The sequence below is a fragment of the Lathyrus oleraceus genome, chromosome 6 (genome assembly GCF_024323335.1).
Source record: "Lathyrus oleraceus cultivar Zhongwan6 chromosome 6, CAAS_Psat_ZW6_1.0, whole genome shotgun sequence".
NCBI lineage: Eukaryota > Viridiplantae > Streptophyta > Magnoliopsida > Fabales > Fabaceae > Lathyrus > Lathyrus oleraceus.
Genome location: NC_066584.1, coordinates 470,834,915 through 470,850,646, shown reverse-complemented (window position 1 = coordinate 470,850,646; position 15,732 = coordinate 470,834,915).

Below are 15,732 nucleotides of genomic sequence, written 5' to 3'. Positions count from 1 at the left end.
GCTACCTCAAGAGCACAGAAAAGTCAACCACTCCAAGAGTTGGTTAACCAAGGATAAATCCTGTCATGGATCAAAACTCTGGGGCAATCCATCTCCAAATTACGGTACAATTGCTTTCAAAATCCTTTCGAGGCAAACATATTGCATATACCCATTACATTGGGGCAAGATGAGCCATACAGGAGCAAGTCATCTCCCTGACTTTAAGCTGTTCAAGGGAAAGCTTTTTCACACGTCATCAACTGAAGAGTTCAAGATGAGTGTCGAGGAATCACGCTATCACCCCATAAAATAACCTTTTGACAGACAAAAGCCTTTCTGCAAAAAAAAACCTTCTCTTCCAATACCCGCGCAGGGGAAATTTGGCAACCTTCCAATCATTACATAAATCATCATCATGCATTAGTCATGTCGCTTTGCTCTAGCATAAAGCCATGCATATCATATCATTTATCAGACATAACCCATAACATGAACCTGACATCAAAAGGCCTTGAAACCCAAAATCTGACGCCAAAGTCCAACTCTCGTTTGGCAAATTATTTCAAAGCCCAATTCCCGTCTGGCAATTTATTACAAAGTCCAGTTCTCGCCTGGAAATTTATTTCAAAGTCCAGTTCCCGTCTGGCAATTTATTTCAAAGCCCAATTCCCGTCTGGAAATTTATTTCAAAAGCCCAGTTCCCGTCTGGCAATTTATTTCAAAGCCCAGTTCCCGTTTGGCAACCTTTTTCAAAAGCCCAGTTCCCGTCTGGCAATTTATTTCAAAAGCCCAATTCCCGTCTGGCAATTTATTTCAAAACCCAGTTCCCGTCTGACAATTTATTTCAAATCCCAGTTCCCGTCTGGAAGTTTATTTCTAAAGTCCAGTTCTCGTCTGGCGATTTATTTCCAAAGTCCAGTTCTCGTCTGGCGAACTATATCAAAAATTAGTTCTTGCATGACAAATCATTTGCCAAATACCAGTTCTCGTCTGGTAAATTATCTCTTAATACCAGTTCTCGTCTGGTAGGTCAGTTATTTCGATACAAGTTCTCGTCTGGTAGTCAATTATTTTCACCAGTTCTTGTCTGGTAGCCTATTTTAAAAAAGTCAGTTCCCGTCTGACAAACAAAAACAAATTCAGTCCCGTCTGACATTTCAATTATTTTCACCTGTTCGCGTCTGATAACATACCCTTCGAGTGCTGTCCTCATCTGGCAGTTCAATCTTCTTCACCAGTTCTCATCTGGCAGTTCCCATTTAAAGTCCAACCTCATTGGCAATCAAGAATTAAACCCTACAAAAACATCCAATTACCTAGTTGCATTCCCACATGCATCACACGAATCATCCACACATGGTTTTCCTACCAAACAGAAAATTCAAAAAAACACAGTCATATCAATCATTAGCATACTCATGCATAACACTCCCACAAAATGGGAATTTCAACAAAACAAAAATCATTCGCATTCCTACATGCACATCCCAAATATCCCCAGCAATTGCATACTTGCATGCATCTCATGCACCATCCCATGCATGGTATTCCCACCTAAAGTGGGACATCATACAAAAATCAAACATAAAGTATCAGGATCCAAGGTCATTCATACATATCTTGGACATTCCTCATTTCCACATGTAGTTATTACCCTGGATATGCTCGTGGGATTGCTTTTCAGCAACTCATTTTTCAACTTTATGATTAATAATGGTGTTCCCAGCATTTTTCTTTATAGTCATTGCTCCCCAAGCAGAGGTTACCCTAAAAAGTCTCTTATGAGCTTTTCCCCCTGAAGAGCATTTCTAGTAAATCTCCCTTAAAGGGAGTCTGTTCAAAAAATTCCACCAACAGACGAATATTCGAGATACTGCTTCATTTATCTGATGAATCTCATCTCTCTGTTTGAGATACTGCTTCATCAATTTGAAGAATCTCATTTGTTTTCTAGAGATACTGCTCTAAGTATCCTCGGAGAGTCTTAGATTCAATTAAGGTATCATTCCCTTGTTCGGAATATCTTAATTCTGTCATATAAGATGCTGTTTGGACTCGATACAGAGAATCTCATCTTTACTGTTTGAGATGCTGCTTCATCAATATGAAGAGTCTCATTTCAATTTTTTTTAGATACTGTTCTAATATCCTAGGAGAGTCTTAGATTCAATTAAGGTATATTTCCCTTGCTGGAATATCTTAATTCTATCAGATAAGATGTTGTTTCGACTTGATACAAAGAATCTCATTTTTACTCTTTGAGATGCTGCTTCATCAATATGAAGAGTCTCATTTCATTTTTTTTAGAGATACTGCTCTAATATCCTCGGAGAGTCTTAGCTTCAATTAAGGCATTTTTCCCTTTGCTGGAACATCTTAATTCTATCATATAAGATGCTGTTTCGACCCGATACAGAGAATCTCACTTTTACTGTTTGAGATGCTGCTTCATCAATATGAAGAGTCTCATTTCAGATTTTTTAGAGGTACTGCCCTAAGTATCCTCGGAGAGTCTTAGATTCAATTAAGACATCATTCCTTTGGTCTGCAATATCTTAATTCTATCAGATAAGATGCTGCTTCGACTCGATACAGAGAATCTCATTTTTACTGTTTGAGACGATGCTTCATCAATATGAAGAGTCTCATTTCATTTTCTTAGAGATACTGCTCTAATATCCTCGGAGAGTCTTAGCTTCAATTAAGGTATTTTTCCCTTTGCTGGAACATCTTAATTCTATCATATAAGATGCTGTTTCGACCCGATACAGAGAATCTCATTTTTATTGTTTGAGATGCTGCTTCATCAATATGAAGAGTCTCATTTTAGATTTTTTTAGAGATATTGCTCTAATATCCTCGGAGAGTCTTAGATTCAATTAAGGTATCTTTCCCTTGCTGGAATATCTTAATTCTGTCATATAAGATGCTGCTTCGACTCGATACAGAGAATCTCATTTTTACTATTTGAGATGCTGCTTCATCAATATGAAGAGTCTCATTCCAGATTTTTTTAGAGATACTGCTCTAATATCCTTGGAGAGTCTTAGATTCAATTAAGGTATTTTTCCCTTGCTGGAATATCTTAATTCTATCAGATAAGATGCTGTTTCGACTTGATACAGAGAATCTTATTTTTACTGTTTGAGATGGTGCTTCATTAATATGAAGAGTCTCATTTCAGATTTTTTTAAAGATACTGCTCTAATATCCTCGGAGAGTCTTATATTCAATTAAGGCATTTTTCCCTTTGCTGGAACATCTTAATTCTATCATATAAGATGCTGTTTCGACCCGATACATAGAATCTCACTTTTATTGTTTGAGATGCTGCTTCATCAATATGAAGAGTCTCATTTCAGATTTTTTTAGAGATACTGCTCTAATATCCTTGGAGAGTCTTAGATTCAATTAAGGTATTTTTTCCCTTGCTGGAACATCTTAATTCTATCATATAAGATGCTGCTTCGACTCGATACAGAGAATCTCATTTTTACTATTTGAGATGCTGCTTCATCAATATGAAGAGTCTCATTCCAGATTTTTTTTAGAGATACTGCTCTAAGTATCCTCGGAGAGTCTTAAATTCAATTAAGGTATTTTTCCCTTGCTGGAATATCTTAATTATATCATATAAGATGCTGTTTCGACCCGATACGGAGAATCTCACTTTTACTGTTTGAGATGCTGCTTCATCAATATGAAGAGTCTCATTTCAGATTTTTTTAGAGATACTGCTCTAAATATCCTTGGAGAGTCTTAGATTCAATTAAAGTGTCTTTCCCTTGTTGGAATATTTTGATTCTATCATATAAGATGATGCTTCGACCCGATACAGAGAATCTCACTTTTACCGTTTGAGATGCTGCTTCATCAATATGAAGAGTCTCATTTCAGGTTTCAATTTTTAGAGGTATTCCTCTAAGTATCCTCGGAGAATCTTAGATACGGTTGAGGTATCACTCCCTTGTTGAAATATCTCGATTATATCATATGGGATCTGCTTCATTGATACTCAGAAAATCCCTTGTGCTCAGCTCAAGACACTGTTCTGCTGATTTTCCAGAAAGTCTTAGATGAAGTTGAGGTATCATTCCATTATCCGAATATCTCGATTATGACATCCAAGATACTGTTCTGACGATTCCCAGAGAGTCTCGACTGTTTCATTTTACCTTTTTGATAATTTGTCTTACTATATTTCTCACTGCATTTTCTATTTTGCATTTCTTCCTTGCATTTCAAAGGACAAAATTTGGATCTTTTCGTATTTAATTACCTTCCACTACGAATGTATGAAGACTGCTGTCATTCTTACCTTTTGGTTCAAGTTAATTAAATAGGGGCAGCTGTCATACCCCAATTTTGTCCGGGCATATTTAAATTTTTGTAAAATCGATTTCATTTTTAATTTGCATCATATGCACAACATGACATGCATTCCATCATGAATAATAACTAAAATATCAGTCAGAATAAATTTATTGAAAATACAGACAAATCGGTTGAATCACTCCTCAAGTACGGACAAAAACCAGTAGATAAAAAGTTTCGAAATTAAAATTGCCGACGCCAGTATTATTAATCTGCGGTTCATGTAGTTTAACCTGGTGTTCTCGTTGTATTTTTCAGCGTCTGTTTCAGTTGCGTTGACCCGTCTGAGCCTTTTAACCGGTGAAAATTTATTTCAAAATTTAAAGAAATGCTGTATTTTTTCAATAAGTATATTTCGTACTGATCATTTTCATGCATCCGATTTAATTTTTTGAGCAAATTTTCGCCCGACTTTTATTCATTTTTAGTCGTTTTAATTTTGTTCTTTCGTCAAAATAGTCAGATTGAATAAATAGAATTTTCCATGTTATTATTTTAATTTTATCATGATTGTTTAAAAAGTTGTGAATTTTATTTGATTCAATTGATTTAAATTGTTTTAAATCGATTAAATCATCTAAAAAAGGGCATTATATGCATTTTGATTTATTTAAATAGTGTGTGTTTCTTGGTGTGTTTCTTTGATTCAATCCAAGCCATCGGTTCAAATTAATCAGTGGCCATTATTATCAGTCCATATTTATCCCGTTTATCCAATCAAAATTAGGATTTAATTAATACTATTATTTAAGAAAAATTGAAAATAAGTAAAAAAAATTCTCTCTCTCTCCAGTACATAGCTTCCAACGGTAAGATGGAAAAGAAATAAATAAAGCTTCCAACGGTAAGATGGAAAAGAAATAAATAAAAGGACACTACCTCTCTAACCAGACACACGTTATCCCTCTCTCTTTTCTCTCACTCTCTCAAAAAGTCCACATGTGTCACACCTACTCTACCGTGCCTCTCTCCTCTCTCTGACCACTTGGCTCATTTTCAAGGAAGGAAAAGAGAAAAACTGTGCAGCTTTTCCTCTTCATCACCGTCCAAAACACCCTAACCCCAACCGTCCGACCACATCTTCACCCACCGGCGATTCACCACTACAACCTCAACTCACCGCCAGAACAACCGAAAACCTCTCTCACCGCTCAAATTTGCTTCTCCACCGTCAACCGCGAGCTCACGGTGTCACCGCGATCTGTTCTCCAACAACACTTCAACAACCTATTTTCGTCGTGACGCCTCGCTGTTCCTCCATTTCCGCCACTGTTTTTGATCTGCTCACTCTTCCACACCACCAACATGAAGCAAGTCACTAAAACTGCTATGCGACTCAACTTGATTACAATGGAAATCACGGCGGTAATACGAAGACCTGTGTGGTAGCTTTGGTTAAATCTGAGTAACTCGTGACCGTTCAAACAATTTCCAGCCTTTGTTCCACATCGGTAATGATTCAAATTGATTTTTACTTATTTATGCGATTTTTTGTCATGTCTCGGGAATAGTTTGTTGTGTTGCATTCCACTTAATAGTATTTTGGTGTAGGTCGTTTGGACCAACATAACATACCTACAAAATTCTAATTTAACAAGCTACTTTACTGCCATTGTGTGATTCTTTAATATTGAGTTGTGATTTAATGTGTGCAAGGACTATAGACTGTTATTATCTTGAGTTTGGGATTTAGCGCATTAGGTGGTTCCAAGGATTTAAGGTGTCTTTGTTGTGTAATATTATTATTATCTATGGGTCTCGAAGTTGAGGTTTCAAATATGTTTTTTTTTTATGGTAAGAAAATAGATAGGAAAGCTTGCCACTCTTTATGTTTGATCATAAGAATTGAAAGACTAACATTTATTTTCTATAAATGCTTGAAACTCCACTTTCAAAGATAGAAGAGAGAGATGTTATTTCTTGCGTTTCCTCTCAAATGCATAGAGAATTTTTGTCTTTAGAATTGGTATTTAATTTGAGTTTTATTTTAGCAATAGTAGAAGTCTTTTAATTTTATTTGAAAAGAAAACTAAATTTATGACCCAGCCAAAGAAATACTGATTTCCTCTTTTTCCATTTAATAAGTCAATTTTTTTTTGGAATATTGGGCTTCCTTTGGGCCTATTGTCATTTATAAATATACCTCGTGCCTAATTGCTTTGCGCCACCCTTATGTTGTGAATAAGTTATGCTATTGTTGTTTGATTTTCTACCATTATTGCTAAATCGGACTTTAACCACGGATTCGGTAATCTCATGCTGATATTCCGCCAACATTCCAATACATTAATCAAACATTTTCACCGCGTTTGGATTTCGCGAATAAGATTAATCCTTGTTATCTCGCACAAACCGGTTTGAGCACACCGATTTAATTAAATAAATCGAGGCCGTCACTCATTTCTTTCTCTTTTAATTAAATTGAATAATTAATGAAACTTTGCTTAACTAGTTAATTTTGATTAATTAAATTCAATTAACTCAATTATTTGATTTGATCAAATAATTCTGATAATTAATTTTAATTAACATAATTAACCGATTTAACCAATTTTTAATAAGTTAATTTTGATAATAAAATATTGACGATTTCTCTCACTACGTCCAATGTTCATCAAACTTAATTCATTCATCATCAATTCATAAATTCTATTCCAAACCAATTCATAATCATTTCAAAACAACTTCTAACCACAAATGAATCATACAATTCTCGATTTAATGTCGAGCCCTTTTTCAAAACACCTCTGTAAGTCGATCGCTTTTAAAGCATCGCCATCAACCTCACATAGCTTACTCTTGGGCTTTCTTACAACGAGACCTATTCGATTTTATCGAGTAGAAGAACAATACACTAAATAGAATTCATTTCATTCATAAACACAAATTTAGAACCTCGATCCAACATCGAGTATTTTTTTATCCAAATCAAATTTAAATATCCAATCACAATTAAATACCATTTCATTTTGGAAATGAAAAGGGGGATGGCTTTGATTTTTCAATTCCTCTTCTCGGTTATTTGAATACGAGTTCTTTTACTCGGTTAGTCAAGTAGTCATCATTCCTAATCCACCTAAGCACAATCAAATCGAATCATTTTATGAATAAGAAACGAAAAGGGAGATGACTTTGAGTCTTCAATTTTTCTCCTCGATTATTTGAATACAAGTTCTCTTACTTGGTTAGTCAAATAATTGTCGTTCCTCTACAAACTTCCAAACCCTGATTAAATCAAAACACTTTCCTAATAACAAAATGAAAAAGGAGTTGACTTTGAGTTTTCAATTTCACTCCTCAACTGTTTGAATACGAGTTCTCTTACTCGGTCAGTCGAACAATTGTCATTTTTTTACCAACTCATACTTAATCAAAACATTTTCATAGTAAGCTAAATGAAAAGGGAGTTGACTTTGAGTTTTCAACTTCACTCCTCAATTGTTTGAATACGAGTTCTCTTACTCGGTCAGTCAAACAATTGTCATTTTTCACCAACTCAAACCGTAAGTCAAATCATTCTCAATCAAAACGATACGAAAAGGGAGACGGTCTTGAGTCTTCAATTCCTCCTCTCAAATGCTTGGATATGAGTTGTCTTACTCAGCCATATACGTTAACCATGTACAACCTTATTTTCATAAATATTCAGATGAAACAGAAAGCGGTCTAGAGTCTTCTATTCCCTTTCCCGATTATTAGGATACGAGTTGTCTTACTCGACTATCCGAGTATTCGTCATCTGTTTAAAATACTATAACCATCATTCAAATCCTTTCCATAATTAATGATGAAAAAGAAAGTGGTCTAGAGTCTTCTATTTCCTTTCCCGACTGCTAGGATACGAGTTATTTCACTCGACTATCCGAGTAATCGTCATCCAACCAAAAACATCTCAACCAGAAACTCTTTTCAAAAAGATCACTGTTAATCCTTTCTAATGCGCACAACAAACTAATGCTTAAGCCTCCGCCGAGAGTAGACAAGCTAGCGTTTAGCCTTTAGAACGTGATCTACACAATTGTTCATTAAAAACACCAACCAACCGTAGTTCCCCGAACTACGAATGCTTAGAGTTCCTTATTATACCATAAGGATACGTAGGCAGGAGATTGTTGTATCTTCGCGAGCACACTAATAAAAAACATCCCTTTCCCTTTCTGAGGTTCTCATCCATTTCTATTTTAATAATTTTATAATCTAAAGATAACAAACAAACATAAATTAACACTCGAAACACACTATTGAACTAAAAGGTTACCGTTGAGTACAACGGACGTAAGGGGTGCTAATACCTTCCTCTTGCGTAATCCACTCCCGAACCCGAATATGGTTGCGACGACCATTATTCCATTTCCTAAAGGTTTTTTCGATATTTTCCTATCCCTTCATTGGGATAAATAAAGTTCGGTGGCGACTCTGTTCGAACGTAATTTTTTCCGCGACCATCGCGAGGAATCGTATTTTTTCGAGATGCGACAGATGGAGACTCTGCTAGGGATTAGCTTCAAGCACAAGAGAGTGAAGCCTAATTTAGTTCTGTTTCTGTATTGTATGTTAATCTTGTTTGTTTGTCTGTTATTTTTCTATTCTCCTATTATTATTCTGTCATAATTATTATATTGTGATTTATTGACTATGTCTTATTTGGGGGCCTCTGGTTAGTGATACTTTGTGAGATAGGCTCTCCACCCGAGTCTGAGAAAAACCATAAGATTAAGTTGGTGGTTGCGTAGTGGGCGCCCGCAAGGAGTCTTCCTTGTTGGGAAGAAACGAAGACCCCACCTAGAGGAGATTCTCTTGAGATATTGTTGCCCGACGAGTCTTCGTCACGACGATAGTATTCTCAAGTTGGATCAATGACTCTAGGGACCTTTTAACCCACTATATCCGGCGATTATGTAGTATTAACCTACGAAGTTTCAGACTTGTTGGGTTAATACGAAAGCCCCAATCAGATGAGATCCCTTGGACGTATTGCTATCTTACAATAATATTTCCAACCTCGATCTATGACTCTGAGAACCTTGTTAGAACCCTGGACTCGAGAGTTGTGTAGTAGAATCCTCATGGAGTTTTCCTTGTTAGGATAATACGAAGACCTCACCTAGACGAGATCTTCTTAAGGATATTATTGTCCGACGAGTCTTCGCCACGGCAGTGACGTTCTCAAGAAATATCCGTGACTCTAGGAACCTACCAACTGTAGAGCCTACCCATGGGGTTCCATTATTTAGAGATACCTGTCGTTTACCCGTTATGCTGATCCATCTGAGAATACTTTGAACCTGTGATCCTGAACATGTCACTACAACTCATACACATATCATTGTATATGCAATCGTCGTGCATTGCATATCACCTTTCATACAAAATACATACAAAAAAATTCATCCACCCTTCGTCCATAACCTGCAGTTGATTTCCCGACACTCATATCAGACTTGAAGTAACTCTTGAAAGATTATGGATCCGTTGGAGCAAAGCCATATTGCATTGAGAGGAGATGTGGACTCGATAAAAATAAGCTAGACCAACTTGTGGAAGCTATGATAGTTTTAGCAAAGAAGGAAGATAACATTCAGCAGACTGCAGTTGTTGAGAACATTATGCTAGCTACAGTAAATGGCCCTACCCAACCTCTACCCACCTGGATATGATCCTGATGTGCAATGTGGATATCATGCCGGAACAATAGGACATTCAACTGAAGTCTGCAATGCTTTCAAGGCTAAAGTGCAACAATTGATCGACAAAAGGTACATATCCTTTTCAGAAGGAAGCCTGTTGGTGCACGTTATCTCTCGTCAGAATGAGTTCAAAGATTTCATAGAGTATCTTCTAATGCCAGTAGTTCAGACAGGAAGACATCCTCAACACTGGCAATCGTTGGACTGATTTGTTTCTATTTTTGCATTTGTAGTTTCTTTGATTGTTAAAAGCTGCTTGTGTTTAAACATTGTTGTTTTTAATGGTAATATTGATGAAATAATGATGCATGTTTTGAATTAATTATCTCGCATTCACTCATTTTTCTTCTCTTATATCAAAAACAAAAATACATAAGGGTTTCTCCCATTCACTTTTCTTTACCATAACTTTTGTTTTAGCAAAGATTTGAGGGAGGATGGCGAAAACAAAATACCCATAATTGTTGACTGTATGCTTTCGGATAAAATCCTACTGATGATGTACAGACATTGTTTCAAATCCCCAAACACTGGAGAGATAAGGAGTTAATCCTTAGTCAACCACTTCGAGCCTAGAAGTAGGAGTTTCTTTCGGATCTACAAACCCTTACATTTAACCGGGGGCAGGGTAGTGTTCAGGTAATCTAACGACACATTGGGGTTACGAGACGAAGCATCCCATCTGTGGTTAACTACATGTCATTCTTCGCACACATCCTAAAGTGTAGAAGGAACCTTGAAAAATCCTAAAGTTATGACGTTTGTTCTTCAATAACCAATGACTTGGCAGTCATAATTTTCCAAAAAAATCAAAGAAAGAGCCCGCTAAGTCGAATACCCAAAGAGGAGACTTAGGCAAAAACCGGGGCAATCCCGATGGACTAAAGCTTCAAAAAGCGGTCCATGCAAAAGTTAGGGATCAAAACAAAAATCAAAGGACGTCACGAAAACCCTCAACAAAATAAAAACAAGATTTAGTGACCACCATATCAAGAATCAAAGGGTCTCCAATATCCAAGAAGAGCAAAATAAAGTGACTGTCATTGCAAAAAGATCTTACACTGCTGAAATCTCGTAAGAATAAGTGTGTGTCGAATTAATTGAACGTAGGATTGGAGATCATCATGAAGAAGGGGTGGGTTAAAATAAACTTTGAGCCTTATATCCTTTTGTTTCAATAACCATGAACCAAGCCACGTTACAACCCTCAAAAGACCTAATTGAGGTAGGGTTATTTCCGAAAGCATATCACAACAAAGTTGTGTAAACTGACTCCTAAAGATTTGCTAATATTCAACATCAATGTCATTATTCTCGCTGTGTCTTTCACACTTTAAATTGCTAAATCAGCATTACATTTGGACTCATGGTCCACTCGTCACACAATATCATATCATTTCAATAATAATTCTTTTCAAAACCTGCATGAGTATCGCATTAAAATTACCATTTCTGAATAAACAATTTTAACTGCAAGTCAGTACTTGACGTCAGGGAAATTTCAACAAAGAGAAATCAATGAAGCTTGACCATTTATCAGAATCAAGACTACCTCCGAACCTATGAATATGGGGCATGCCACCTAAACATTAGTTGATCATAGGAAATTACTCCAAGAATTGGTCAGTCTTAAACAGTCTCCAACATCTGTTAATAAATGTGCAAATCATTTCAAGAATCAGTTGATTCAGAGAAAATCATCTCAGGACTCTATTAACTAGGGGCAGATCACCTAGAGGTTCTGGTGGCCAGGGGCAGACCCCTTTAATATTCAGTTAGGGTGAGTTATGTCACTTCAACGCTCATACCGGGGCAAGCTACCTCAAGAGCACAGAAAAGTCAACCACTCCAAGAGTTGGTTAACCAAGGATAAATCCTTTCATGGATCAAAACTCTGGGGCAATCCATCTCCAAATTACGGTACAATTGCTTTCAAAATCCTTTCGAGGCAAACATATTGCATATACCCATTACATTGGGGCAAGATGAGCCATACAGGAGCAAGTCATCTCCCTGACTTTAAGCTGTTCAAGGGAAAGCTTTTTCACACGTCATCAACTGCAGAGTTCAAGATGAGTGTCGAGGAATCACGCTATCACCCCATAAAATAACCTTTTGACAGACAAAAGCCTTTCTGCAAAAAAAACCTTCTCTTCCAATACCCGCGCAGGGGAAATTTGGCAACCTTCCAATCATTACATAAATCATCATCATGCATTAGTCATGTCGCTTTGCTCTAGCATAAAGCCATGCATATCATATCATTTATCAGACATAACCCGTAACATGAACCTGACATCAAAAGGCCTTGAAACCCAAAATCTGACGCCAAAGTCCAACTCTCGTTTGGCAAATTATTTCAAAGCCAAATTCCCGTCTGGCAATTTATTACAAAGTCCAGTTCTCGCCTGGAAATTTAATTCTAAGTCCAGTTCCTGTCTGGAAATTTATTTCAAAGCCCAGTTCCCGTCTGGCAACCTTTTTCAAAAGCCCAGTTCCCGTCTGGAAATTTATTTCAAAAGCCCAGTTCCCGTCTGGAAATTTATTTCAAAGCCCAGTTCCCATCTGGCAACCTTTTTCAAAAGCCCAGTTCCCGTCTGGCAATTTATTTCAAAAGCCCAGTTCCCGTCTGACAATTTATTTCAAAACCCAGTTCCCGTCTGAAAATTCATTTCAAATCCCAGTTCCCGTCTGGAATTTTTTTTCCAAAGTCCAGTTCTCGTCTGGCGATTTATTTCCAAAGTCCAGTTCTCGTCTGGCGAACTATATCAAAAGTCAGTTCTTGCATGACAAATCATTTGCCAAATACCAGTTCTCGTCTGGTAAATTATCTCTTAATACCAGTTCTCGTCTGGTAGGTCACTTATTTCGATACCAGTTCTCGTCTGGTAGTCAATTATTTTCACCAGTTCTCGTCTGGTAGCTGTAGCGGTGTATTCGTCACCATTAGAGATATTAATTAAATCCAAGGTAAATCATACAAAGTCGAGTCGCCACCGCACTTCTATTTATCCAAAGGAATGGTTAGAAAGCGAACAAAAACCTATAAAGTTTTACAAACAAAACTAGTAAAAGAAGGTCAGAGATTTGGGTAAGGGGGTTGGTTATGTCATGGGAAGGTGTTAGGCACCCACAACATCCTAGGTACTCCTAGGGAGCCCTTTTCACAACTTGTTGCAAAGGTTATTGTTTATGAAATTTTTGTGTGCAAACATGATTGAAGAGATGAGAAAAGAATATACAAGTTTAGTTACATTTTGTGTTTGGATGGATGAATCCATTGCCTACGTACCCTCTCATGAAAGATAAGGATCAAAACCCCGTAGTTCGGGTAAAAGATTTCAAAATAAGATGAGTGGATTGATTGGTCCAAAATCCCTAAGGTCTTTTGTTATCAAAGGGAGAAAACTCAACCTGAAAAACCACAAGTCCACCATGTGAGAATAGCTTCGACATGCTAGTGAAGGGTTAACCCTATAATAAGCATGGAAGTCTTACAATTCAATCACTAAGGACAAAGGTGAGTATTATATCTACCACAAAGATAACTCGAACCTAATAGCTAGAGGTTATGAAAATTTGATTAAGAAGTGGGCATGAAGCCACAAAGAAACACATTTTGAGTGAGTTGCATTAACCAATTAGAAGTATGTACAAAATGGTCAAAGTTGACTTAAAGATTCAATTCAAAATGAGTATTATGAAAAGAAAGTTTGAAAATCAAAGGCATAAGGCCTAGGTTTCTAATGTTGAAAACAAGTCAAATGTTTGCACAAATGTTTTCTGGTTTGGGTTAAGGATGAAAAAAAAAATCAAGGTTAAGCATGCAAGAGGTGAGGGTTAAGGAAGTAAAACCACAAATAGGAGTTCCTTTCTCGAGATCATAGAGATGATCCAAGTAAGTTCCTTTGGAATAAGCAACACAAGGTATAAGCAATAAGCAAATCTCATAAGAGAACCACAGAAAGAGGAAATAGAATGCCAATCAATGGACTTACATCCAACTCCTAACAACAAAATTGGAAATAGAATGCCAATAGATGGGCTTACATCTAACTCCACAAAACAAACAGGAAACAAAATGCCAATAGATGGGCTTACATCTAACTCCACAAAACAAACAGGAAACAGAATGCCAATAGATGGACTTATATCTAACTCCTCAAAACAAAACAGGAAACAAAATGCCAATAGATGGGCTTACATCCAACTCCTCAAAACAAACAAATGAGCAACATGCAAACACATGCAAAGCAATCAAGCAAACAATGCATCACACTCTATATACAAACAAGAGGCTCAATCAAAGGTGGGCTTTAGTCAAGAGGGGTCATATCAACCTCGACAAACAAGCCGAACTGTGATGGTAATTTATGAGCTCTTAACCACTAACATTGAGAGTTAGGGTGAAGCTGATGAAAATGGAAATGAGGATGAGACCTCATGCTCTTAACCCTTGCCTGGGTGAGCTTCTGACAAAGAAAGTGTGGGGATCCAGAATGTGGGATCCTATTCCACTTGACAGACACTATACAAAGATCTTGGGTGTTTGTTCAAGAGCATCAGCATGTAGTGCGAGCATAATGAACGACTCACTAAATAACAGGGGATTGATTGCTAATCCCTTCTATCTGTCAATTGCCTCTTCACTTAGGAGGACTTAACAAGTAACATGCCTCATTTAGAGGTCTTTGGCACAAATGTAAACAATCACAAACATGGCCTCATAAGGAGGACTTCAGCCAAATGTCTGCCAAAAAGGTGACAGGACTTCCAGACTACATGGAGTAAGAGGGCTAAACTCCCTCAGTGGTGTATCAACCACAAATCAAAGCTCAAGCAAGAGCAAAGCTAGAAACTAATATACCTGTACAAAAGCCAAACAGTTAATATTGCATTCAGAAAACCAATCAGACAAACAGTGGAACTTATGCAACTGTACACAATTCAAATCATAAGTGCAAGCACTCAAATGAGTTCATCACATCAATGGACCTACAAAGAAACAAGAGTTAGTACTCAAAGGTATTTGCATCTCACAAGGTGAGATTAAATCCAATCATCAATGCTAATGCCAAACCTGAAACACAAAGCATAGTTAGATATGTACAAAACAAACTAGTGCAAAGACTAGGTTCAAAAGCAAGTCAAATGACCAAAACAGAAGTCAATCTTTTGCACAAAGAAAGTTCAAAAAATCAAGAACATGTCCTCAAAAGGACCAAGATCAAATCATAAGGCAAAGGTATCAAACAAATCATGTTATGCAAAGGCAAACAATATGCACAAAGTTGGACATCCAAATTAGAAAATCCAAATCAAAACAGAAAAGCATCCAATGATCATGAATTTTTTTATGTGAATTCAACATGTTATGAACAAGCATCTTGCAAAAAATTAGATCCAGAAGAGTTCAAATGATAGGAAAATGAAAATGCACAAATGCTATGCTCAAAATGTGACACAAATTGTCACAACATATATTCATGTGTCCAAAATAGTGATGTCAAATGATGAAAATGCCAAACCAAAGCTCAAAAATCATGTCACATGTGAGGATCAAACATGCAAAATTTCAAAGCAATTGGATCAACTATGAGCATTTCACAAAGCATATAGCACAACATGTCAATTTGGCATCATGTTCAAACAAAAATCACACATTAAAAATCCAGCAATCAACAAATAA